The 26,624-nt window shown below is 32.3% G+C and overlaps 1 pseudogene; it reads left to right on the top strand.

The window, feature by feature from the left end:
- Positions 1-23,852: 23,852 nt before the first annotated feature.
- On the top strand, positions 23,853-25,541 carry LOC149252246 (polyadenylate-binding protein-interacting protein 7-like; annotated as a pseudogene).
- Positions 25,542-26,624: the final 1,083 nt, after the last annotated feature.

Here is a 26,624-nt window from a genome sequence, read left to right as displayed (position 1 = left end):
TAGTTGTTGTGTTTGTGTCATCATCATGAAAGGTATAGGTGGCAGTTACAAGGTGGTGGCAGTGGAAATAGGTTGTGGCAGTAGAAACTAGGATGAAGGTTTAGGAATAACATTTTTGTAGCATTTAATAACTTTAAACTAATGCTAGCATTACTTAAGATTTGAAATATGTCTTCTGAAATATGAAGGACACAAGTATAAAAAGATGAATATAACCTATGGTTGCCTCCTCCCCGCCTTGGGAAGAGGCCAAATAAGACTGTGAAAGCGATATGAGCCTAAAACTTTAGCAATGAATAATGAGTGGCCAACCTATTCTAAATGGTAACCAACTCAAACTAATGTTAACCCACATTTTTCGATTACTATAGTCACTGGCCATTGCCAAATGGCAGGGACTAATAAATCATACAAGAATTCTGATATTAATAAAAAATATTATTAGAAAAAAACAACACTTTTAAAAAATTATATTTATAATTTTTTCTTTCATATATATTTTCATCTTTAAATTATCATATTTTCATGTTTTAAGGTTGAGAAAATATTAAATATATTTATTTAAAAATATTTATAATTTTTAGTGGAAAAATACTTTTGGTATATTTAATTACTATATAAACCTTTGGAACAAAGAAACATTAATTTTTGTGATTGGTCTTGTCTTTAATTTGATAGATTGGATAAAAGAATTTTAATATTAATAAAAAAAAAAATATTTAAAAAAACAGGAAGTTAAAAAGTATTTATATTTTTTTGGTGGATAGAATTTTTTTGGGTGGGTTAGCATATGAACATCTGGAAAACAATGCATTAACTTTTGTGATTGGCATGATTTCCAATTTGATAGACTAGGTAATAGAATTTTGATATTAATAATATTTTTTTAAGAAAAATGACACATTATAAAATATTTATAACTTTATTTTTATTTTTAACAGATATTTTTCTTTTTTTAAGTACAGAGATATATACCAAATTTTTAATGTTGAGAAAATATTAATATGAATATTTTAATTAATATTAATTAGCCCAATAAGTGTACTTATTTCCATCTTTGGATGTGGTCTTTGGGAATTTTAATTTTTTTAAATGAATGGATATGATTTCATCTTGAATATTCTTGATTATATATCTACTTTAAGGATTATGATTTAACACTTCCCTTTCATCTTGCACAATACAAACTTAAGTAAATATTTTAATTGCATAATTTAGGCTTGTGTGATCCATATTAAATTTATAGAGAAGATTTTTCAGTAAAAATCACATCTTTCTTCATCTGTTGATGTGTTTCGGACCAACAAGTGTGGTTCATCGTTAGGACAAGTTGAAGAACCAAACCATGGCAGCAGTATAAATAGAGAGAGCAGATCATCCAATGACTATTTTTGACCAGGAAACAACTATATTTGACCATGAAACGGCTATATTTGGTTGGGAAACTGTATGGGACCGGGGGATAGGGAAATTCAATTAATTCAAAATTTAGTTTTTTTAACTATAAATATTTTAATATTAAATTTGGCGACATGTTAGGTGGTAGGTGAATTGGTTGTGTTCACCATCATCTGTTCATTTGAATTTCAAGACACTTCAAGATTAACTTCCTTGAGCATTGCCTCTATGGAGCCATCTCTAGTACATTTGGCTTTGGCTAAAAAATACCATATTTTCTATCTCTCTATTCCTTTCTTCATCTATGGTGAGGTCTTCACAAATATAATTCAATATTGAGGTGGCGCATGTAGTTGAGAGGTTTGGTCTCCAATTTGATAAACTAGGTATAATAATTTTGATGTTAATAAAAAAATTATTAAAACACACATACATTTAAAAAATATTTATATTTTTTAGTGGATTCACCCTTTCGGTATATTTGTCTAGTATATGAACATTCAGAACAAAATAAATTAACTTTTTTGATTGGCCTAGCTTCCAATTTGATAGACCAAGTAAAAGAATTTTTTCTTTTCAAAGAAACAATGTTGAAATTATATTAACAAAAATAGGATTTGAACCAAACTATTACAATTATTTGAGGAACAAGAGCTTCCATGATTCCTTGAAGGTTTGGGATAGAGTATGGAGGATTATCGCAAAACCTTACTTCAGAACCCCACAATATAGAAAATTGGATATTTTCCCAACTAAAAAAATCCAAAAGACCCCTAATATCCAAATGTATTTGCATCCCATTATCAAGTTCGATTCATTTTAGCTTCGATTAGATTCTCATTATCCTTGGATATTTATTTTTAATCTTTTATACAACTTGGGTCCAACTCAAGTTTTCTAGACAATCTATCTTATCACCATTATTTGAGTGACTAACATATTCATTCTTTGGAAGCAATGAAGAATCATTCACTTCCACCTGATCCACCTAAGGAGGATTTTTTTCACACTTTCCCTTCTCCATATTTGAATGTTGAACAATAAAATCAACATTAGGATTTCATTCACTACCTCTAACACTATTAGAAAAATCATAGACTTAACAAAGGACCCCATAAACCCTAGACTTCAAAAATATATACATAATCCCTTGCTCGTGTTGGAAAAAATACATAGGAGAAATTGGTAGATCATTAAACATTAGGCTTAAGGAGCATGCTGCTAACATATCTAGAAATAGAACATCAAAATCCGCTCTTTTTGATCATGCTTTCTCCTCCTCACAATACATTTGTATGGAAGACGCCAAGCTTTTCATCAAGGAAGAGAACTACCTAAAAAGAAAAATAAAAGAAGCCATAGAAATCGAAAAAGAGAAAAAACAACATGAATCAAGATGAAGGTCTTATAATTAAAACACCTGGAAACCCTTAGTTAAATCATGCCTCTCACAAAAACCTATCCAATAAATTTAACATTAACTTATAATTTTATTCTTATCAACTTAGATTAATTATTCTAACTAATAATGGATTTTTCATAATAATAAAAAAATAAATTAGTTATGATAAATTAAATCTTAAGTAACATAGAATCAAAATAAAAAATAATCACTATTTCAAGCTTCTAATTAACATAGAATCCTAATTAATTAAATTTAACTCAGTAAAAAAATAAAAAATAAAAACAAAAATCTAATAAACTTAACATTAATTTATTTATAAAATTAATATAAAATAGTTTTTTGAATAAGGTATAAATCTTAATTAATTAGATATTACTATTATGAGATTAATAAATTAATCAATTTATAAAAAGAAAGATCTCTTCACGCATGTAACTTGCATAATAATAAATTATATCCTAAATGTATCTCTTAAGTTAACCTAATAACTTATATTAAAAAATAAAATTGAATTCCTAACAACCAACTCAAGAACACTCCGCTCATCCTTGTATATATCTTTTTATTTCCTTGCCCTAATCCAAACCAATCTTCTCAAGGATTCTGGGCGTTCCCATGAAGATGGACTCACATAGAAGTATGAAATGTTGGGTTTAAAAACTCTAAATAGGTTATTCCAAAAGCAAAAAAAAAATCAATAATAGTCGTTTTTACAAAAGATTTAAGTGGAGAAGTTGATTCGAATTGCATCATTATATTGTTTTTCATCCATCTTGATGGATTTGGTGTGGAAAAAGTGGAGGAATCATCTCACGGGACCATTTTTATTGGCGAGACTGAGTTTGGCGAAACAATGTCTAAAACCTTCCGTGAGAATTTTTTAGGCATCAAACGACATTTTTTTGGGGTAAAACTATTTTTCTTTAACAAAACACCTTTTCATGCTATTCTAGAGATAAATAAATTTCCAATCGTGCAATAAGTGCATCATTCATAGTCTGTATGCAAATTTTATGCCACTCAAAAGTTGACGTTTCAGTTTTCACACCTATAGTTCGGGAGGTGTCATGCCAGACCCCATTATTCATGGAAAATGGGCTAGCTGCGTGTTTGTTCTTTAAAATACTCTAGAAGAGTCTATTTCGTAACTCTGGTTAAGAGTTGATGTAGTCAAAATTAACCACTGGTAGGCTATCGGGTTGTGTTATAACTGGGCCACTAGGAGGAAGAGCCATTCCATTCTTTTGAGATAATTTTGTTCCATAGCTGAGAAAACATAGGCAGGAGAGAGAGCAGGTAGAGCACACGAAGATGATTTGTGCACTGTGGCATTCCACTGGCCACAATCATTACATCTATGTAGCTACAGCCATATTTCCAATTAGAGAAAGAGAGTGAAATGACCTCACGTTTAAACTCGGTTTTCTCCTGAAAGGGTTTCCCAGAGAGAATATCTTGTGTCTTTTGGGTGTGTGATTATTTTTTCTTTCTATACTTTTATGCATAATTTATATTCACATGCATGCACTCATTATTGTTAAATCCAAAGATCTTAAAGTTTAATAAACTGTAATAATGTAGAATGTTCAGAGCTTTAATATAATATTATTTTATATGTTGTGATGAACTATCCAGTGGAATACCAATTGCATTTTATGGATCGTTTGGTATTAGAGGAGGCTTCTTTCAATATTTGTGGATATTTGCAAGAGATGTAGGTCATCGGGGTCAAAAATTGTAAAACCCTTATCATGGCCGATGAATATATAAATGAACCTTGTGATCTTGCAGAGGTGAGGTTTTCACGACTTGAACAACATGTCGTGGATATAAACCACAATGAAAACCTCCTCATGGCGGTTGTAAGTAATAATATGGGGATATTTGGAGAAGGTGGAGGTTCAAATGCAAAGGAAAAATTAGAAGGGGAATGAGGAGATCTAAATGTTAATTTTAACTAAGTGATTAACACTTTTTTAACTAATCATGTCCTATGGTTTTCCTTGTTAAACTTTTATTATGTTCTTTATGGATGAGAGTGACGTAGAGAAAAATTTCATGTTAAAATAAGTAATGAAGTTGTTATGTTAGTTTATTTTAGTTGACTACATAGAAGTGATGGACTAGTGAGGTTGTTGTGCTACATCCTTGCTGGGTGATTAACTAAATTTTTTTCTGTAATATTTTTAGATGGGTGGATGTCAGATGAGGATGTGCTAGATGCTCCTTGGGTGATCATAAAAGAGTTTTTATACAAGAACCAAATTTATTATGTCCCTAATGACACCCTTCAGTATGACATTTACCCCTTTGACTTAGAAAACATTGCTTTATTTTAAAATCATAGTTACTTGTTAGTGGAATCATGAAATGGAGACCAACGTAGACATGTTTTGGCTGGTTTTAGCTTTTTAACATTTAATATTCTTAGCATTTGGAGACATCTTAAATATTCCATTATGGTTATTCAACTTCCTGATTGTAGAATATTGCATCACTAGTATGTAAAATGATAATCCATTTTTCATGTAAATTTGTCAACACTTGATCTGGTTGTGAAAAAATCTTTTGATTAAAATTTTGTAAGGAATGATACCATCATGGTAGTGAGACCAAATATTGTACTAACTTTTCAGTTGCGTATTTATCAACTCTAGGAACATGTGGCATTGACCACATCATATTCTCGTTATTGTTAGATTTTGTTAGGGTTTTAGTGGAGGTTATTCATTGTTTACTCCACCCTAGTATAAATCTAGCATTTTATTGTTATTTTATTATAATGGAAGTTGTTATCACTCAGGTTGTTCCCTGCCTCCTAGAGGGAATACGACCGAGGTAACCACTAACCAATCTTTCAGTTGCAGGTCTTAGCCTACCTGCAACTAGAGAGGGCTCTCTCTGGTTGCTGGTAGGCTAGGACCTGTAGCTGAAAGATTGGTTAGTGGTTACCTCGGCCGTATTCCCCCCAAGAGGCAGGGAACAACCTGAGTGATAACAGAAGTTGAGCTTCTCTCCTATATATCCCATATAATATAGCCTCATCCTCATTTAAATTTATGGTTGGATTTTGATATATCTTTCTATTTTGGAGCCCAATAGACATATCTTTCATGGTGGAACTTGAAGTGTAAGGGTTTCCTCCCCGTTCAATGTGTGGCATCCTTCTTCCTATTTATCATGTTGCTAATGGGTTGTAGAATAACCTATAAATTTTTCATTAGGGCTATAGAAAGGCAAATCGGCCTCATTGGAAGGGTCTTATGTTAGAATTGTATTCCTATATCCTCCTTTGATGTTTTATGCATGACTGTATTACATTAATCAGATCATATCTTCAAACTAAGAACTTGTAATACTTCATTATATGCGACACACCCTAGTTTACAATGTTTTGATGTTGCACCACTCTTTGGACATCCTCCCTGATTCTACATTAGTTTTCAGCATGTTAAAGTAAATTTGTGGCATGTGCATGTAGTCCTTATTTCCATAACCTTTCATGAACTAGCTGCTTTCTGGAACTAGCCTCCCTTGACTCCATTTTCCTTGGGGATTGTAACTAGTCTTTATGTCCTCCCATGATCCCTCCTTTATAATATACTACAACACAAAAAACAATTTTGTTGAAGCTACTCTTCCAAACCACCTTATTTTGTCTAAGTTTTAGTATTTCTATCCTAGGGAAGCCTCCCTTGAGTTGGAGAAGTGGCAACCTAATGTGTAGAGAGGGATTCATTGAGGTTATAGTGGGTGACCCCTCTAATTTGTAGTTGGACTATGTTTGTTCTTTGGGGCTTTAATCATACATGCTAGGTGAAGTTGTAATAGAGGGCACATGCATGTCTCCAACATGCATGCACCAACCTCCTTTTTTTTATTTTAGTTATTTCTAGAATTATAAAGTTGTTTCCTATCTATAGCTAAGTAATAATTCTTAAGTAGGAAAGTGCATGAGTTAGAGGTTTTTCCTAATTTAGAAGATGGTGAAGATATCTAGGAGTGGGGCACATGATTTAGTGCATGTAGTACCTCGCCATGGGTGTTCTATTCTAGGAAATTGGCATAGGTTGGGGCTTTAGGTGATCTATTATATACGCCCTAGTCCAAGAAATATTGATCAAGTGATCCAACCGAGGGAAATTTTTTTTGAGACTATTGATGGAAGGATTTCCAATAAATATTACAAGAACAAAATGAGAATCGTGATGAATAATTTCAGGCATAAATGCAAAAAATTAATGACCCAAGTTCAAATCCAAGGTAAAATCAAGGAAATCTTGACATTCAAGGTCAAATCCAAGGTCAAAATTTTTGTCTACACTACATAATAGTTTGCCTCACCAATATAATTCAAATTGGGCATATGCTAACATGGAACTAACCAATTTGATAATAAGTTTGGTGACAAATCACTAATTTAATGCCTTGGGCTTGGGTTTATTTGAATTGGTTGTTTTAGAAGTTTCTTTAGGAAACACAGAGGAACACTTCTCCATTTCACACTGTAGACTTGTTTGGGTTAAAATTCGTTATGAACATCTGACAATATTGAAAAAGTTGCACTGAAGGGAGTAGTTTTCCTATGTTTAGGAGCTAGGTATGAGTTTTATTTGTTGTGAGGTTTCCTTTTGCAATATTTCAGTTCTTCATTTTGGCTTAGTGCTTCCTAGCCACCACAGGTTCTTTAGACCTTGTTTGTTCATTATTACCAGGGGTGATACTAGAGCTATCAGATATTCCATTGCACATGTCCCTTCCTCTATGTTGCATACATGACTATCATTTTTATGTCCCTAATAGGGAAAAGGTCCTCATTTTCATATATAATTTTTCATTGAACTTGCACAGGTTCCATAATCCAACTATCTTATTTTCAATGCTTGTGATATTGTTGGCCATATGATTTGTGTGTTTGTAGATGTGATTGAATTTTGTGCAATGGAAGGAATTTCAACATTTTTTGGATGTCTACTTGCATATTGGATGGATAAATTCCATTTGGATTACCTTTCCTCAAATCATTTTGAAGTGGAATCTTCAAGTTTGTCTATTATCAAATACAAGTCCACTTTAATATCCTATTGGTTATTTCCAAGATGTGGGGTTGCATTAGACATTTTCTAGTTGTGAGTTTATTTCCACTACAATTAGATTTCTCCATGTTTCTAGTACATCTGAAAAATTTCATTCCCCTGTGATTTGTAAATAATCCTCAATTGGTTGAGGGAAAAGCATTTCCCCTTAAGGCACCCAAAAATTTAGATTTTGAAGGGTGGGGTAGGGGATGCCCTAAAGAAATATCTGGGATATTTAATTTTTGTGTTGGTTGAATGCAATGTGAGGCTTTGATTGTGGATATAACAAATATTAGATCATCATGGTGAAACTTTGATTCATTTTCATCTTTAAGGAGTAGGTCCTTAGCTGTGCATCGTTGATGTAGTTTCACTGATCCCTGTTATGATTTCTTTGCTGGAGAAATGCAAATCCATGTGGCATGTGCACATATTTTTAATATGAGAACATTTTCAATGAAGTTAAGCTCATTTACAACATCCAAGAAATGTTGATGAAGTGATCCAACAAGTGAAAAATGTTTTTGAGAGTATTGGTGGAAGGATTTCCATTAAATACTATAAGCACAGAATGAAAATCTTGATGAACAACTTCAGGCATAAATGAAAAAAATTAATGACCCAAGGTCAAACTTTTGGTCTACATTGTATACTAGTGTGCCTCACTTAAGATCATTCAAACTAGGCATATGCTGACACGGAACTAGTCAATTGCATAGAAACTTGGCTGATCACTGGCTGATGTAATGCCTTGGGCTAGCTTTTATTTAAATTGATCGTTTTGGAAGTTTCTTTAAGAAACACAAAGGAACACTTCTCCATTGCACACTGAAGACTCGTTTGGGTTAAAATTTGTTATGAGCACCTATCAATATTAAAAAATCTACACTGCATGGAGTATTTTTCCTATGTTTATGTGCTAGGTCTAAGTTTTTTTTATTGTGAGGTTTCCTTTTACAATATTCTAGTTCTTCATTTTGTTTTATGCATTCCTAGCGACCACGGGTTCTGCAAACCTTGGTTGTTCTGCAAACCTTGGTTGTTCAATATTGCGAGGGGTGATACCAGAGCTATGGGATATCCCATTTCACATGTCCCTTCCTCTATGATGCATACATGACTACCATTTTTAGGTCCTTAATAGGGAACAGTCCTCATTTTCCTATATGATTTTGCATTGAACTTTCACAGGTTCCATACTCCAACTAGCCTATTTTCAATGCTTGTGATATTGGTGGCCATGTGATTTTCTTGTTTGTAGATGTCACTGAATTCTGTGAAGTGGAAGGATTTTTAGCATTTTTTGGATGACTGTTGGCATCTTAGCTGTCTTAATACGATTTGGCTGACCTATTCTCAAATTATTTGAAGTAGAATGTTCAAGCTTGTCTATTAATAGATACAAGTCCCCTTTAATAGTTCGTTGCTGATTTCCAAGACTCAAGGTTGCATTAGCCATTTTTTGGCTATGTGTTTTCTTCCATTAGATTTAGATTTCTCCACGTTTTTTGTACATGAAAAAAAATTCATGCCCTCATGATTTGTAAATAATCCTCCAGTGGTTGAGGGAAAAGTATTTCCCCTTGAGGCCCTCAAAAAATTCAGATTTTGAAGGGTGGAACAGAGGATGCCCTAAAGAAACATCTGGGATCTTTCATTTTGGTGTTGGTTGAATGCAGTGTGAGGCTTTGATTGTAGATATAACAAATATTATATCACCATGGTGCAACTTTTATTTTTATTCATCTTTAATGACTATATCCTTATTTTTGCATTGTTGACGCAGTTTCTCTAATCCTTGTTATGATTTCTTTGCTCGAGAAATGAAAATCCATATGTGGAAAGTGTGCATCCTCTTAATGTCAGAAAATGTTCAATGAAGTGAATCGCATTTACAACATTTGACGTGGTTTCACTAATACTCGTTATGATTTATTTTCTTGATAAATGTGTATCCAAATGTGGCAAGTCTAAATTTTCTTAATATGAGAAAATGTTCAATGAAGTGAAGCTCATTTACAATTCTCAACTATCAAAGCTCTTGCAAAATTTCCCATGACTTTTACCTGGTCCCAACTCCATTTACATGCATGTGTGCCAAAATAAGCATGTGCATAGGTGAAGAAAATGTGCTTGGAGGGACTAGAACCCTGGTGGGGGTAATGAGAACCATACTTTCACTGCCCTGGCAAGTCACTGTTAACCTGTCATGGTTTTTGGCTAAATATGGACAACAACATGTTCTTTATTCTCAGAGAGGTGGCGTAATGTTTAATCCATATTTTACACATGATGAATCTAATGTGTTTAGGATATACACTAGCCTTACAGTCTACTTTATTATGGATTGAAAGGCTATGACAATTAAAATGCAATGCTGGACTTTTTATCTATACACATGTTTTAAAAAATATAGTGTGCAAAACTATTCTAGTTGTGATTGATTGTGTGAAATTTTCTTGATATATGTATTTGCGATTGTATGCAATTTTTTGGATATATTTGGTTGTGAATGCCTGATTTTTTTTTTCATTTTCTTGATAAAGTTGGTCAGCAATATGCTATTTATTCTGAAAGAGTTGGAGTTTTGTTCAATCTAGTTTCCACATGGTGTATGCATTATGGTTAGGATATATGCTTGTATTACAACCTATTTTTTATGATTTGAAGGGCCACGACAACTACTACATAATTGTTGTAATTTATTGATTGTTAATTTTTTTTCTTTATATTTTGTCATTCGTGTAAGTGAAACACATATTACTTGTTTAATACTAATTCAGCTTGTAGGTGTGGTTTCTAGCGGAGAATACTAATATCTAGAAATAATAAGATTTAGCATGATGCAAGTTTGCAAGCCTTGAAATAAATTATTTTCACTGTTTATTTCATCTATTTTCTGCTAGTAAAATTCTTTAATTGGAATAAATGGGTGGTTTCTTTTCTTTTTCATGGAATCTTTATGGCCACAATTTCTACTTGAAGTGCTTCCAGAAATGGATGGGACAGGGGAAGAAAAACTATGCAAAATGTTGATCTCCTATTCCCTCCAAAATGGCCTCTCAACTGAGAATTAGTGCATCCCTTTTAATATCTATCCATATGGAAAAGGTCGCAACAAATGCAGGTGAATCCCAATATGAACCTCTGAAAGTTTATAGGTACATGCAAAATCAAGACAAGCCTGATAAAGCTCTTATGACTAAACATAGAAAACACAAGGGTTTATAAAATGCAACTAGCTGATGAAGTTGTTACTGTTCCACCATATTAGTATGGTCCAATACTTTAGAGAATGATCTAGAATGAAACCAAGGTATGTCTATAGGAGAATGTTGGGGAGACATAATAGAATGCAGGTAGTGGGGTGCAAATCTTCCTCATGTTGCTAGTATCTCTGGGTAGTCTGATTATGGTGCTCAATGTGTAGCACTGTCTGGTGGGTATGAGGATGATAAGGACCATGGTGAATGGTTTCTTTATAATGGAAGGTGTGTAGCTTCTTATTTTGCTTAAAACTACACATCTAGGAATGGTTAGTGAAAGCACAATCTGCATGATTTTATGACATATAAATGATTTTCATTATTGTTATTGATTTTTTATTAATAAAAATTCCAATGATACTAAAATTACTTCCATTTTTTGGTATAATAGTTTCTCTGATAAAAATTTATGACTTCTTTATGTTAGAGAAAGATTTCGGCGAAAATCACATGGAATGTCATTTTTCGACGCGTTGCGAACCAACCAGTGTGGTTCATCGTCAGGACAAGTTGAAGAAACAGATCCAGCTTAGCATGTTATATAGACCGAGCAGAGCCTCCAACGGCTAGTTTGACCAACCGCTAATATTTACCAAAGGACCAGGATCAAAATAATAATTTATCAGTAAATAACCAAAAAATAAAGGTCAATTATTATTAAAAGAAAAATTAGTTGCAACGGACTGCTTAATAACAATCACAAATTAAATAAATAAATAAATCGATATAAAAAAACCTGAAATAAATACACAAACAAATAAAATAAAAATAAAAATGAAATCAGATAATAATAATTAAATAATAAAATAAATAACTCGATATGAATAAGAATTAAAACGTGAATAAATAAAATTAAAAATAAATAAAATAAAAAGAATAACAATAGTCAAAATAAAATAATAAAATAAGTAATAATAAATTAATTAATTAATTAATTACTAAAAATTAAAAATGAATAATAATAATAATAAAGATAAAACAATAATAAAGCACGAAAATGAAAATGAAATAATTAAATAATAAATAAATAAAATTGAATAACTAAAAGAGGAATAAAATCTAACTGAATGAATAAAAATAAAAATAATAGTAAAAATGAATAAAATAATAAATAAAATAAAATAAATTAATTAAACTAAATTAATAAAAATTAATAATAATAATAATATTAATACTAATAATAATAATAAATAAAATAATTAAAAATTGAAAATTGATAATAATAATAATAAATGTTAAAAGTGAATAAAAATAATAACTATAATAACAAAACACGAAAAATAAAAAATGAAATAAAATTGAATAACTAAAAGGGGATAAAACATAACTGAATGAAATAACAATAATAATAAAATAAATAACTAAATAAATTAATAAAAATTAATAATAATAATAATAATAATAATAATAATAATAAATAAAATAACTAAATAAGAAAAACTTAGGTGTATAGAGTAATGTATACAGCTAAATAATATAAAAATTGCGTGTTAAAGAAAAACAATATAAGAAGAAAGGAAATAAGTTATACCGAGGCCCTAAATAAACATAGGAAAGGCGATAAAAATAATGATAATGACATAAATAAATAAGGGAAACAAAAACCAAAGAGGACGGAAAACATGACTAGGAGGAGAGGGCTGGGACCCAACACCTACTGACTTTCCAACCATCATCTCTATTGAGATTGCTGGGTCTCTTTTCAATCTCCAGCGCTTCCCTGAATTTTCTATGATGGAAATGCGGAATCTTAGCAATAACACTGTTTTCTTCGATACAAACATGATGATTGGTTTTCTCCGCATGTTCAGCCAAAGCGGAAGACTTAAATCTCCTATGCTTCAGATCCGGTGCGTGCTCACTAATCCTCTGATTAATGGAACGACCAGTCTCCCCAATATAGGGGTCCCACAAGAACAAGGGATCAAATAAACACCTTTCATATCTTTAGGGTCGATGGGATCCTTCACCGATCTGAGAGACGAACTGTTAATAGTGGTGGACGAGATCTTAGTGGAAACAAGAGAATACATAAGGAGTAGTCATCTGATTAGAAGTTTGATAAATCTAATGAGGCATTGTGAGCTAGTTGTAATATGGGTTATCGATTCTGTGTTGTCAGGTGATTTTGCAATTTTCTTAGTTGGAAACTATGATAAAGCATGATATCTACATGTGTACTTTAGCTGAACATCTAGCCCTAGGCTACAATTCATTCATTATGCGGCTAACGTAATTCTAATTTGGATGTTTGTAAGTTGGTCTCAGGTCTCATAAGGAGAAGTGTTCATATTATCCATTAGAAAGTGGTGTTAGGTTACAAGTATGATGGCATATATATTAATATAATTGAAAAATGTTGGAATAAGAAAGGAATTCAGACCATAATTATTAGCTAAATGGGGACCTTTGATTGAAAATTGTTTTTTCCAACTTGTATTATGAGAGATCTTATCCTTTTTGCATAGGTTTTATGTTTAAAATAATATGGCTTAATTTCTTACTCTGTGTCTAATTCCACATGGAATTCGTAATTCTGGTTTGTATAGGATTTGGTATCAAACACTTAGTTGTGGTTCTGAATCTCGTATTCATGTTGAAAGTTTTTGTATACAATTGTGCTTTTCATAACTTCACCGTATTATGTCAATCTTTTCTTGATTTGAATTTTGACCTTGGGTTTTTCTAGAAAATCACGCAGTGTGCCATTGTTTGGACAATATCATGTTACATTAAAATCCATTCCTTAGTTACTTTATGGCTCTTGTTTTTCCACCCCATCAAGCCCTTGAAAATTGGGCTCAGAAACAAGGAATTATTTACAAGGATTTTGTTGACCCGTGTTAGAAGAGTAATTAACCTACACCCACATCAAATGACCACAACAAATGGGTTTTACTATTTATTTTATATATTTTATATTGTTTTATATGTAAGTGAGACAAGCATGCAAACATTGACAACTTTTTCTTTGGACATAACATTTCTATGTGCTATGGTTTTTTCCTTTGAGGGGAATGACATGTATTTGTTGAAAGTTATAGGCACAGATTGTTGTTGACTGGTTGGTATTAAGTTTTACCTTTAGAAGAAAAAGGGGACATTGTCATTATAGTTAAATAGTTGTTTTCTTGAATTCCATGTCATATCCTTATTGAAATTCACCTTTCTTTGTCATTGTTCGACAGTGGTCTCTACAAAAATCATATTCAAGGAAGTAATCTAGAGGAATTTGGAAATATAAAGAGCCTTATAAGCATGGACTTGTATAACAACAAAATTAGGGTTAAATTCATTGATTATTGGGGAATTTGAAGGCACTTGTATTTTTGTAAGTTTTCTTTCTATTATGTCTAAATGGTCATCATGGGAACATCCAAATTGGGATTATAATTTTTAAAGATAATGTATCAGATAAAAAATTGAGGTCCTCCCGTTCTCTTTCATTTTTCATATCAAATGATTACTTTTTGATGCTTGTATGTTAATTATTGAATGAACACTTTAACAATAATACATTAACTAGACAAATCCCCAAGGAACTTACTAAAATTTTAAACCTTAATGTCACGAGGTCGATTTATTGTACATAATCATTGTTTGTTTTCTTGTTTTTCATTTTCCTATTTACATGTAACAATCGAATATAAATTACTCCAACTCTTAATGGTTTATTTTTGTGATTTGATTTTCACTTGCAAGTATGTCTCCAATAATAAAATTTGTGGGACTATTCTAATAACTATACCATTTGAACACTTTCCAATGACAAAGTGAGGATCTTTCTCTTAGCATTTTTTTCACAATTATTTTGGAAGAGTTTTTAACAAGAGTGTTTTCACTTTAATGATTATGGTATCAACTTGGTCATGTATCCAAGATTGATTCTCTCTATGGATTTCCTGGCTCTATGCTTTTCTACCACATTAAATATTTGCTTTGCTATTATTTAAGAATCGCGGATGCAAAATACGTGAAAACGCAACATAAACTTTCATAATGAAACTTTATATTATACTATATTATAGAATTTGAAATATAACGAGATGATTTTGATGAATTCCAAATAATCTAATCCTCATTTCAAAGAAATTCATTTGTATTTCCATAACCCTATTTGTGTTCTCTGTGAATATTAGTTGTGCATGTTAAAGTACTATCACCTCAATTCAATCCTACATTTTCTTCCTTATTACCAAAGAATTTAGATAACTAAAATAATTACAACATTTTCTTAAATCATCTAGTGGAAATTATCTATGACATATTTTTTTTGCTTCTAGGTAGCATGAGGACCCATCTCCATTACTATGGTTTACGGTTGGAAACATCCTCTTTATGTGGGAATTTTCATGTAGAACATGGGATGTTTTTACCTATCCCAAGGATGGTTGAGGAATGTCCTTGCTGTCCATCAACTATCATGGGGATGTTGAAAAGTCCTCAAGGTATTTGGGGGACTTCTCTTCCTGATCAACTCCCCTAATGAAGGATTGGTTCATCAACTCATGCACTTCTTGGTATCTTGTAACCATAACCAACAACCCTCCCTTTATAAAATATAACACGTCTTAAAATTTTTAAAAGAAAACATTAAAAAATCGGCCAACCTAAACTAAACAATGAGCATTAACCCAAAGCCTAATGCAAGAGCTACCTCAAGTTTCAATTAACTTGCAGCCTTTAGGATTTTCCTTTGTTTATATAGAACATTCCATGCTATTCCAATTTCCAAATTTTTTAATTTGAAAGAGTAATAAGTGTGGAGACTTTAGGTTGAATTTATACTTTTCTTGAACCTAAATTTGGTCACTAATTGAAGAGGAAGCCTCATTCTAGCAATCATAACCAATCAGAATGCATGTGAGAATACGAAGCCAGCGATAGACAACATAGATTTTTACAATCCAAATTGCTCCCACTATAAGGATAATCGTTGCTTGGGTTTCCCTACCTTATGTTGCATTTCAAGTAAACCATAGGTGAGTAGTATAAATAACATAAGGACTAGATCTCTAGGGACCGTATACATTCCATTCTGGATTAAGAAATGTGGTCCCTACAATGTTGCAAGGGGTTTTGATTAAACATGGAGAACATGTGTCAAGTATGTGTTGTGGAAAGTTTTGAATGAAAAATATGCTATAATTTTTATCTTGAAGTATTTCCATATCTAGCCTTAGTTATCAAATTTCCATAATTCTCTTAAAATGAACTATTGACTCTTATGTGTCACCTTAACTCAGGATTTCGCAATTTTAAAAGGTAAATATGTTCTTCATTCTTCATTTGACATGGCTTTTAAGACCTTTTGATTATTTTTCAAATTTGCATGCTGCTTTCCATTCCCTTAATGAAGATTTTTTGATAAGGACCATGCATTGTAACTACACCATGCCAATGAATAATACTTGTTTTTAACGTGCTCTCTAGATTCACGCATTTATGATCCAATGCTATTAGCATCACAATGATATTAATTACTATAAATAATGACTTGACTAGATTGAAAAAGTTGCACCGCCTACCTTGGTAGTACATCATCCTATCCTTGATCAAGCTAATCATTTTCCACATTGACTTGGTTAAGATTCATCTGAAATAAAACTTGTATGAAGTTTTGTTAGTGGGAGTGCCTCAATATTGAAGGTTGTTAAAGTTTTCATTTCAAAGTATCAAAAATAAACTTGTGTAAGTTTCTTTCTTGTTCTGATTGTTAGCGGTTGAACTACCACTTTCATTTTTGTGGAAAATGCTTGAACATGAGTTTTTTTTGTAACTTCATATTTATGCAGCTTGCAAGATTTGTTGTAAAGGTTTTGGATGAGCTGGGTGGAAAGAATTCATGGCCATGTTCCAGATTGTCCAAACTTGGCCCATCATTAGGAAATCAAATATACCCGTGCATCAAAAGAAAGAAATAAAATGAGAAACATATTAATAAATTTTGAACTTTCACTACTATTTTTATGTTTCAAGAAATTTTGAAATGTTACTTAGATCCATTGGAATTTAACTCAATGTGTACAATTTCCATGAGTAAACTTGTTCTACATGTACACTCCTTTGGATGCAATAGTCGTTGAATTCATTATCCCCTTGAGTACCATGGTTGCATATCAATTATCAATCCACTACTTGTTACCTCCAGGATCTACACACAGATTCAAAATTCTTCTAGTATTATTGGAGTAGGGTACCAAATATAGATTCTGAATTACTTTTACGAGTTTGGCATATTTCATAGATAAGATAAACTAACCTACATGACCTGTTTGTATTATTGTTGATGGTTCTCAAATAAAATTTCTATGAACCCTTATGCACATATATGAAAATCTAATATCCATGTCAGTCGACTCATGATCTATCATGGGGAAATCCATTCCAAAAATAACTATCATTGGCTACTTTCTTAGGGTGGATGGTTCCATGTACACTTTTGATTTCTATGTTCCTTCTTATTTTGGTGTTTGTTAATACTGATAGCCTACACTGTGCTTCTACTTGTAGCTTTCAAGACTAGGAAATTCTGGTATCTATGGTTTATTCTTACAAAAACCATGACCAACTTCTCTGAATTATTCTAGCATTCCTAATCTACCCAATTTAGATTCTTCATGTACAGAGGCATCACTATAGATGATTACCAAAACAATATGATAATTTAGGTGGCCTGTGAATTGTGCCATTTTGGCAGTAAAATCATCTTGAAGCCAATATAAAATGATCAAAACATCTTACAACCTTTGAAACACATTTTTTTCCATTTTAAATCATATAGACAGAGATTTCAATAGAAACTACAAGGAGCGGAAGATAAAACCAATAAGTGGAGACATTGCTGCTATTTTGAGTTCATATATTGTATGTCAGTTGTTGAATTTCGGAAGTATTTCCCTCTAATCATTTGTACTTTGGAATAAAACTCGTTTATTAACTAGGTTGTTTTCAAGACTTGCTTAGCTGTAAATAATTTCAGCATGCAAAATTAGGGGTGTTATCTAGGCAATTCAACAACGGCATGAAATCTGAATTTGTCGATTCATCATGCCCTCTTTGTCTATTTATATTGTACTTAATTAGGTGAAATTGGACTTCCTTTTTACTAAAAAGATACATTGCAACAACGTTTTTATATACTTTAGCTTAGTTGGTGAAATTTGGAAGTATTTTCCTCCTGTGCAAAAGGTGAGATTGCGTGATGTGCACAAAGAAATTGGATGAGTTCCACAACCCTCATAATCCTCTCTTGGTTTCTTGTAAGTCCACAAGATATAGTCTCGTTAAATGAGGTCACTCTATTTAGCTTTAAAATTCTATCTATTACACTTTTCTTATTATTTGAATGTACAAAGTTATTAAGACTATTTTTATAAGGTTTCTTTTTCCCCTGTTCCTAGGACTTTACATGGCACTAGGATTGAGTCTTGTAATCTTGATTCTTAGTGTGTATTCAAATTTCGGAGCTTTGACAAGGGGTGGTTTAGATGATAAACTATATTGTGACATGCATAGAAAAAATTGATCTATCATTGAAGTACCCAATTGTTGGTTGTAATTATCTCAAAGAGTTTGGAATAAAAGGAAAAAAACATTGAGTAGGAATTCATTTTTTGCAAGCTCCTTGCAATGTTGTTTCTTATATTTGAGTACAATGAAAAATCAGTTGAAAAAGTGGGTTAAATAGATTTCCAAGATAAAATTTACAATCTACCTTTCTAGTTTGTTCTAGCTTTCAATTTCCTCACAACTTAGAAGTTGGATTTAACCTACAGGGGACCTTTACAAGTATGAATTTCACAAGTTATGTTTCATCACAGTTCAAACTTGTAGGTCATAGTTTATTCCTATCATATTGACAAGTGAGCTGACCATCATGGCATATGAAAGAAGCCTAGTATATAAATGGAGGAAACGTGTGATGTCTAGAACTCTATTCTACAGTCTTAGGGTTTCCCTATATTAATCTTTGTCATGGGTTTCTGAGTGCAAATCAACTAGGGTGCAACCACCCCACCTAGGTAGAGAAAGATTAGATTTACACTTGTTGCTTAGGGTGTGTATCCAATGTCATATATATAGTTCCCTCCTACTGTGAGTGTCACAATTAATGTTGTTGACATTGTGTAAGAGAAACTATTCCATATATATATATATATATATATATATATATATATATATATATATATATATATATATATATATATATATATATATATATATATATATATATATATATATATATATATATATATATATATATATATATATATATTATACCTCAATCTCATAATCGCTCTTAGGGAGTCAGGTCACCTTAGTGATCACACACTTTGGTTATCAGTGGATAAGGATGGGTTTGTTATAGGACAATTTTTCCTGCAGTTAAACTTGCATATTTATTTACAATTACTTGATGACATCCTTATCCCGGTGACAGAGTTGCACCTATGTTTAAGTCCATGTTTGCCTTTGGTGATTCTTTTGTCAGGTCATTTTCCTATCTTACCTCCAGAGCCATTCATTTTTTCTCTTCTTTTGTTTAGTGCCAATATTTAGTGTCTCTACTATGTGTCAGTGAAAATGGTATGGTATGGAATTATTTTACCAAATGTTTCAGTGGAGGGAATATTTTATACTCAAATTTGATTGCATACTCATTGTATTTGGAAAAGCCCTGTGTGAAACTTTACATTCTTCTTTCTTCACTGAGTTGCAAGCCTTGCCACTATTTCCTATGTTAAGATGATTCCATGAGTGATGTGGAAAATGCTTGGCAATAAATTATTTGAGCTATTTTGTTGGGTGGTGCTTTCCTTTTTGCTTGTCTTTCCAACCTTCTTGATTTAACTTCAAATTCAACCAATGTCTAAAAGATGGTAGCTCATCATCTCAACCCTTGGAAATAGGAAATTATCAAGAAGCATCTAAAATCATTTGAATTTTCTCATAAAAAAAAATAGTAGGCCTTCATCCTAACATAAATAAAAGCAAATCCAAACTCCAAACTTGCATAATTTTTTCTAAGCTTCTTCCTTGAAGTATCTTTTTTATAGCATTGCATTTTGTATAACATGTTCTCTATTGGTTTTTTCTTTAAGAAATTATTTTTACATTATATATTCTCTATTGGTTGTAGTGGCATGGTCTAACAATTGAGTGCTTTGTATACAATGCTTCTCAAGGACTATTTTTACTGTCTTAAGGCCTAAAAATCACACATTTGAGCTTACGAGTAGTGTATTCCCTAGGTACTCAAACTAATATGAAGGGCGTGGATAATTGTTGTAAGAAAAATTAAATAGAGTAGAGTGATTGAAATTTTAAAGAAAAATAGAGATATTTGTTAATCCTCCCCCAATCCTTGACTCATTAGGATGTTTCTAGTGATGTTGTTTCTCACTACTATCTGAAAGGATTTGCTAATTAATAGATATCCATTTTGTATCTAAGTAGTCTCAAAATTTTGCATATCTTTTAATTTAAAAATTGCATGATAAATTTTATCAATTTGGATTTGGAAATTTATAATATTTAGGAATCTATCATATCTAAATGTGATCATTTCTTTAATTTTTTTCAAATATTTTCCAGCAAGGATTGTAATTACTAATATCTGTATCATTTTTAATGTTCCTTCCTTGAGGTATGGATGTGTTGGTAATTTAGAATAAAACTGACCAATCTAACCTCAAAGGCAGGTGAACTAACAACTTTCAGACATAACTAACATCTCCTTCAAGTCGATATTAGTCTAAAAATTTTGACAACTATGCTTCTAATAGGTGTGTTCTTTTTGCAACTGGAAGTGAAAAATATCTGGCAAGGATGAATTTTGAAAAAATTGTGCCTCCAAGTTTCTTATTGACCATTACTCACCAATAGGATGAGGATTGAGGTTGGTTGAATATTTCAACCCATATAACATAGATGAAGAACTTGATTTCCCTTTTGAATAGTTTTCCTTTTTCATGTCTATGTGATATTTCAAAACTAGGTTTTAGGAACCTACCATAGCATTCAAAGAGTATCATTCATACATGTAAACGTTGTTACATGTGGTTTATTGTGTGCTCCATTCACATTCATTCACCAATCATACTACTTTGCGATTGTTGGCATTGATTTGGATACATCCAACTTCACTATAGAAATCTAACTTCATTATAGGAATTCTGAGTGCTTTCATACACTCTTCTTCTTCATCAACTTCAAATATGACACCATTTGAAGCATTAATCAAATCACCATATTACCAATACAAAAATTGTTGAATATATTTTGCTCACCTTTTCTATCTATCATTTCACTTTATTTTCCATTATTGTTATATGGTAACTCCTTTTTCATGTCTTCAATCCTTTTCCTCCCTACTTGAACATCTAAACTAACAACCTCATCAACATCCATTCTTGTGATATTGACATTTTCACCCTTTTGTGCTATGTGCAGATCATTATGTAATGGGTGCCCAACATTCTACACTTCCTACTCAGAAATCAAATGATTTTCTAGTGTCAAGCCAACCATATGATACCTTATCTAGGTTTTAATTATCATTGAATCTCATATCCTTTCTCACAACAACTTTATTTTGCAAGGTTTTAAAAGCCTATAGCCTTTTATATGATCAATTATTTTTCTTGAAGATGGACCTCTCTTTTGGGGTCTAGAATAATAACACCTCATATTTGGATATGTAGAATTAACGTGTATTTTTAATATAAGTATGATTTAATGAGAGAGAATTGTAAAACAAACTAATTTTTTGAAATATGATGTACCTTGTAGTAATTTATATCTTTTGTAGATATAGGTTGTCGATCTAGATCATCAAAATATTTTCATTGATGACTTTTACTTGTGGGAACAAATAAGATATTGAGAAAAATAGGAGTGTCTTTGTAAACATAGCACCTCAATATGCTACTGTGTTGTTGTTCATTACTCCCAAAGGTGCTATCCATCCCAGTATGAAAGAGATGTTTTATGCTCAATGAATGAAGCGAGTTTGCTAGATAGTTAGGATTAGGTTAAAAATCCAAGATATGGGATCATTTACTATTATTGGACCTAGATAAGTTCTGAGGACATATTTTAACTTAAGTTATTCAATCATCTTTTCAGGATTTTACCCGTAGTTAATGCTTGATGTCAAATATAATTTTCTTGAAGAAATTCCCCTTTTTAGCCTTTCCTTTTGCTTGTGTGTTTGACAAACATCCATTGGCTTTCATTACATTCCCAAAGTTTCCAAGCATAAAATATTACATTCTCATTTTTTTTTAATACATCTCTATTTTTTTCTCAATTTATAAGCCATATCCCCATATATCACACATCCTTTATGATTCATTATTCTAAATTTTCTTCTATTCTTTATAAATTATATTGTGCAGGTTAGACTAGGATCCGAGACTTTCCATTTTCATTTCTTCTAATTTATGTTGACGTAAAATGGTAGACTAAAACAAAACCATGGAGGTCGTTCCCATCCCCTTTTGAGTGCTAGCCAATGTGTTTCTCAAAACAATGTTGAGTGTAGAGAAAACAAAATGAATGTGATTATAAAATAGTAAAGAGAACTAAAATGTACCATTAGCTACTCAAAAGTTTTTGGGATAGCATGATACGCTGGTGGATGAATTTTTTATCCTTTAAATCATATGCTATATTTTTCTTTTTGAGAGGCTTATGTACAGGAAGCAGGATGTTTTACCATATGTTGTCCAGAGCTAATCAATTGGGTTGACCAATCACTAACTAATATTTTATTTCATATTTATGATATAATTCATTTTCAGAAATACCATGTTTTTCTCATAAGTCCTCATGTCATCGCACGTGAGATATAATATTTTTTTATATGTTACATTTCTTCAGATTTGGGATGTTTCAATTCCCTCTTTTTAATGATCGTTTTGGTCACTTTAGATTGTTTCTATGTTGTAAATTGTCATTTTTAAAGGTTTAATTTTGTTTTTTTCTTTGTCACTACTTCTATTTATAATATTTTAAAGCTTCCTCGTCTATATTTTGCAATTATTTTCCAAAAACTATTTCTTTCCTTGATATCAATGTTTGAGCATTTCACAACTCAGAATTATGAAAATACACTTTGGCTATATTATTTTTCCATTACTATACCTACTGCAATCAAATGTATTCTCTATATCTCATTCTCACCTTATTTTTAGTGGGAGTTCCATTCTGGTATGTCCTGAAATAAGAATGTATTTAACTTAGGCATTCTTGATGAGTTGGAAATTGATATAAAGATAGGATATGTGGTCATATGTAGGTTGTGTGGATACTTTTTCTGGTACAAATATATATTATCAATTTTCTATGAGTTATTTTTTCATTTGAGTTTGGTTATGAGCTACACTTATGCCATTTTTCATATTGAAGTGAATTGTAATGTGTACTCAAGGAGCTATTTGTTTTGTCTTCTTCTGAGTTTTGAATGTGAGACAATTTGTTGGAAATATTTTCCTTTTCTGACTTGTACTACACTTAACATCTATTCAGAGTTTTAGATGTAATGTTGATCAAAACATTTATTTGATTAAATTTTTGGTTCCTTTTGAGCTAGCTTTTGCTACCTAGTACCTACTATTGATATCTTTCAATTGTCTTCCAGAACTAGATTGAATTCTCATCATTCATTTTCCAAGTTATGATTGGGTCATAATAATTTTCATGCAAGGGGGCTCTCCATGTGATCATTCTCACAAGTCTCTATCATACAAAAATGCATAAACTCATCCATAAAAGGAGAGTGAACTACTATGCAATCCAACTTAAATCCAAATGTAGCAAAATTTGTTCCCTCAGCACTTAGAGCAGCACCTTGCAGTGCAAACAACACAGATGTATTAAAGTTAGAAGATATAGCGATTTGTGGTAAATATGTCTTAAATACAACCAAGTCAACAACCTCTAGCACCTCTGATGATGAGAACAAGCAATATTGGAATTTCAGGCTACCTGATTACATTACACCAAATTTTGAACAGGATGCTTTGTAAGAGCCTGAGGGTTTTTTATCAGGAAGTTTGACTAGTCATGATTATCCATGTGCTTTCAAGTCTCGGGCTATAATGGAATGTGGGAAAATAGCTTTTGAACAGATGTGTCAAAGTATTGATGTCAGTTTTCACAATAGCAAGTCTAAATTTTCATTTCCTCAGCATGTCGAAGGAAGATCAGGCAGTGAAATGGCACCTCTATATGACTCTAATGTATTGGAGCGACATATTATGGGTCATGATCAACACCTGGTGAAAAACAAAGATGGATATTTTAGTGTTGATGAATGTCATGTTGGGGTTTTGAATGAATTGGTAGGAGAAAAAACACTTTTAGACAATAGGGATATCAATCCCATGGAGCTTCTTGCTAAAGAATTCCCAAATTTTGCAGCTAAGAGTCTGGCAGACATATACTATGCAAGAGGAGGTGATTTAAGCTTGACAATGGAGATGCTATCAACTTGAGGTAATGACATACATGATATTGTCAATTATTAAAGTGTGTTTTCCATTGAATTATTTCATATCAATTGAATTTCCAATAATTTTTCTTCCAAGATCATTGCGTGGATGGATTGTTTGATGCCCTTTTAATATCTATAAATTATCTCCAATATTTCCTTTATTTCTTTTTTCTTACGTGTAGTGTTGTTGTATCATGGATGATATGATTGAGAATTAACACTTTCTCCTTCTTTTCTTTTTTATTTTTTTATAATTTTTCTATTTTTGATGGGATTTTTATGTATCACAATCAATTATGAGTTTGTTAATTGGCTCACACATTAGTTTCATAAGATCAATCTTAATTGGCATGATATTGTTAACTCCTGTGTGAGTGTAGATTGAAGATGATGCTGATTCACAATAATCCTTTCATACAAGGACAAAGTCTGCTCCAAACCTTACTAGCATGGATTTTCCTGCATTGAGTTCATAAATTTTAGATGGTCTGTCACAATATATAGATAGTGAAGTCTAATAGGAAGTGAACAAATTTAGGAGGGAGGAGGCATATAAACTATTATTTAGTGGACACAATAATTCGGGTGGTTCTAGATCTACCACTGACTTCGCTATTGTTGTGAGGAAAAGTGCATCTGATTTTGGTCAGTGGAAATAAAAGAGAATTGGTGCTATGGATATCAATCTTGGGTCTAGTAGAAATTCTCAAGTTTCATGAGGTTCCTTTGCAGTGAATAGGAGAGTGATAAATGGAGATAAGCTACAGAGCTATACTAGTACTCACTAGAATCAACAACATTGGCTTGAAACTAGAGAAGCGGTTGTCATACCACTAATTCACATCCTCATCAGCGTAGAGGAGAAAGACACATTGGTTGAAGAATTGATTTAAGTTCTAGGACTATTTGATCAGGTGCTCAAAAATTTGCTCAAAATTCAAAGTTGTTAGATCGGTGTGGAACATGAATGACTACATAGTGCTCGTCATCCTAAATTCGGCGCAAATCGTTTCACGTGAAACAAACTTCGTATTCTCCCAAAAACATTTTTCTCTTCATTTTCCTAAACAGGCGTATAAAAAAAAAATGCAGGTAGACCAGTCAGTAGTCCTTACTGTTGACATGGCACTGACTGGGCATGGCTACATGGCAGGGTGACTATTTCCTCCAGCGAATTGGATGGTGCCAAGTGGCACAATTTCATTGGTTGGTTAGTGGCCAACCACACACTGCCACATGGCCCAGCCAGGGGCCACCACGTGGCTGCCCGAGGGCCACCAAAATTGGGTTAAGGTCTAGGCAGCAATAGTGGAGGTCGAACTTGCGAACTCCAAAATCCAAGTGCTAAGTCTAACCAGTGCTCCAAACATTGTTTCTTGTTATATAATGGCATGCGAGTTATATTTAAAATTAAATTTTGATGCCATTCAGGAAAGGGGCTAGCCCACTGGGGGGGCAAACCTTGGTCGCATGCATTCAACACGACCACAAGTAGAGAGGAGTGGGGGCCTGGCTGGTGGAAGAAGGGCATTGGCCTTAGCCCTGAGCACGTGGCCCCCCCATGTGGCCTAATTTTCAGGATTAAGGCCTCATTGGGAATTTAATCTCTCCGATAAATTCACTCGAAATTAGGTGAAACCAGTGCTCAGTTAGTAGAATAAGAGGCGAGTTTGTAGGATGGTGCCGTATTTTAGGGAAATTGAGGTGTAATTAGCACAAAGACTTGGGGAAGCCATAACTTCTTTAGTTTTTTATCAAATCACGAGCAGAAAGAGGTTAGACAGGCATTTTTGGGCATTCTGGAGCCATTGGAGCAGGTTTCAAAGATGTTTGAGCATAAAAGATAGGTCCAAGCCATTGGAAGTTGGACGAAGGAGACATAACCCAGGCGGGGTGAACTCCTTCATCATGTGCTATTGTGATATTTTTTTGGTGATGTTCATTTCTATTATATGCTTCTGTTCAGTAATTTGTTT

This window comes from Pinus tabuliformis, chromosome 7, assembly GCF_031772625.1.
Source record: "Pinus tabuliformis cultivar Carrire ecotype Pingquan chromosome 7, CPIR1, whole genome shotgun sequence".
Lineage (NCBI taxonomy): Eukaryota > Viridiplantae > Streptophyta > Pinopsida > Pinales > Pinaceae > Pinus > Pinus tabuliformis.
Note: the sequence above shows the minus strand (reverse complement) of the source record. Positions and strands in the feature narration are given on the sequence as shown.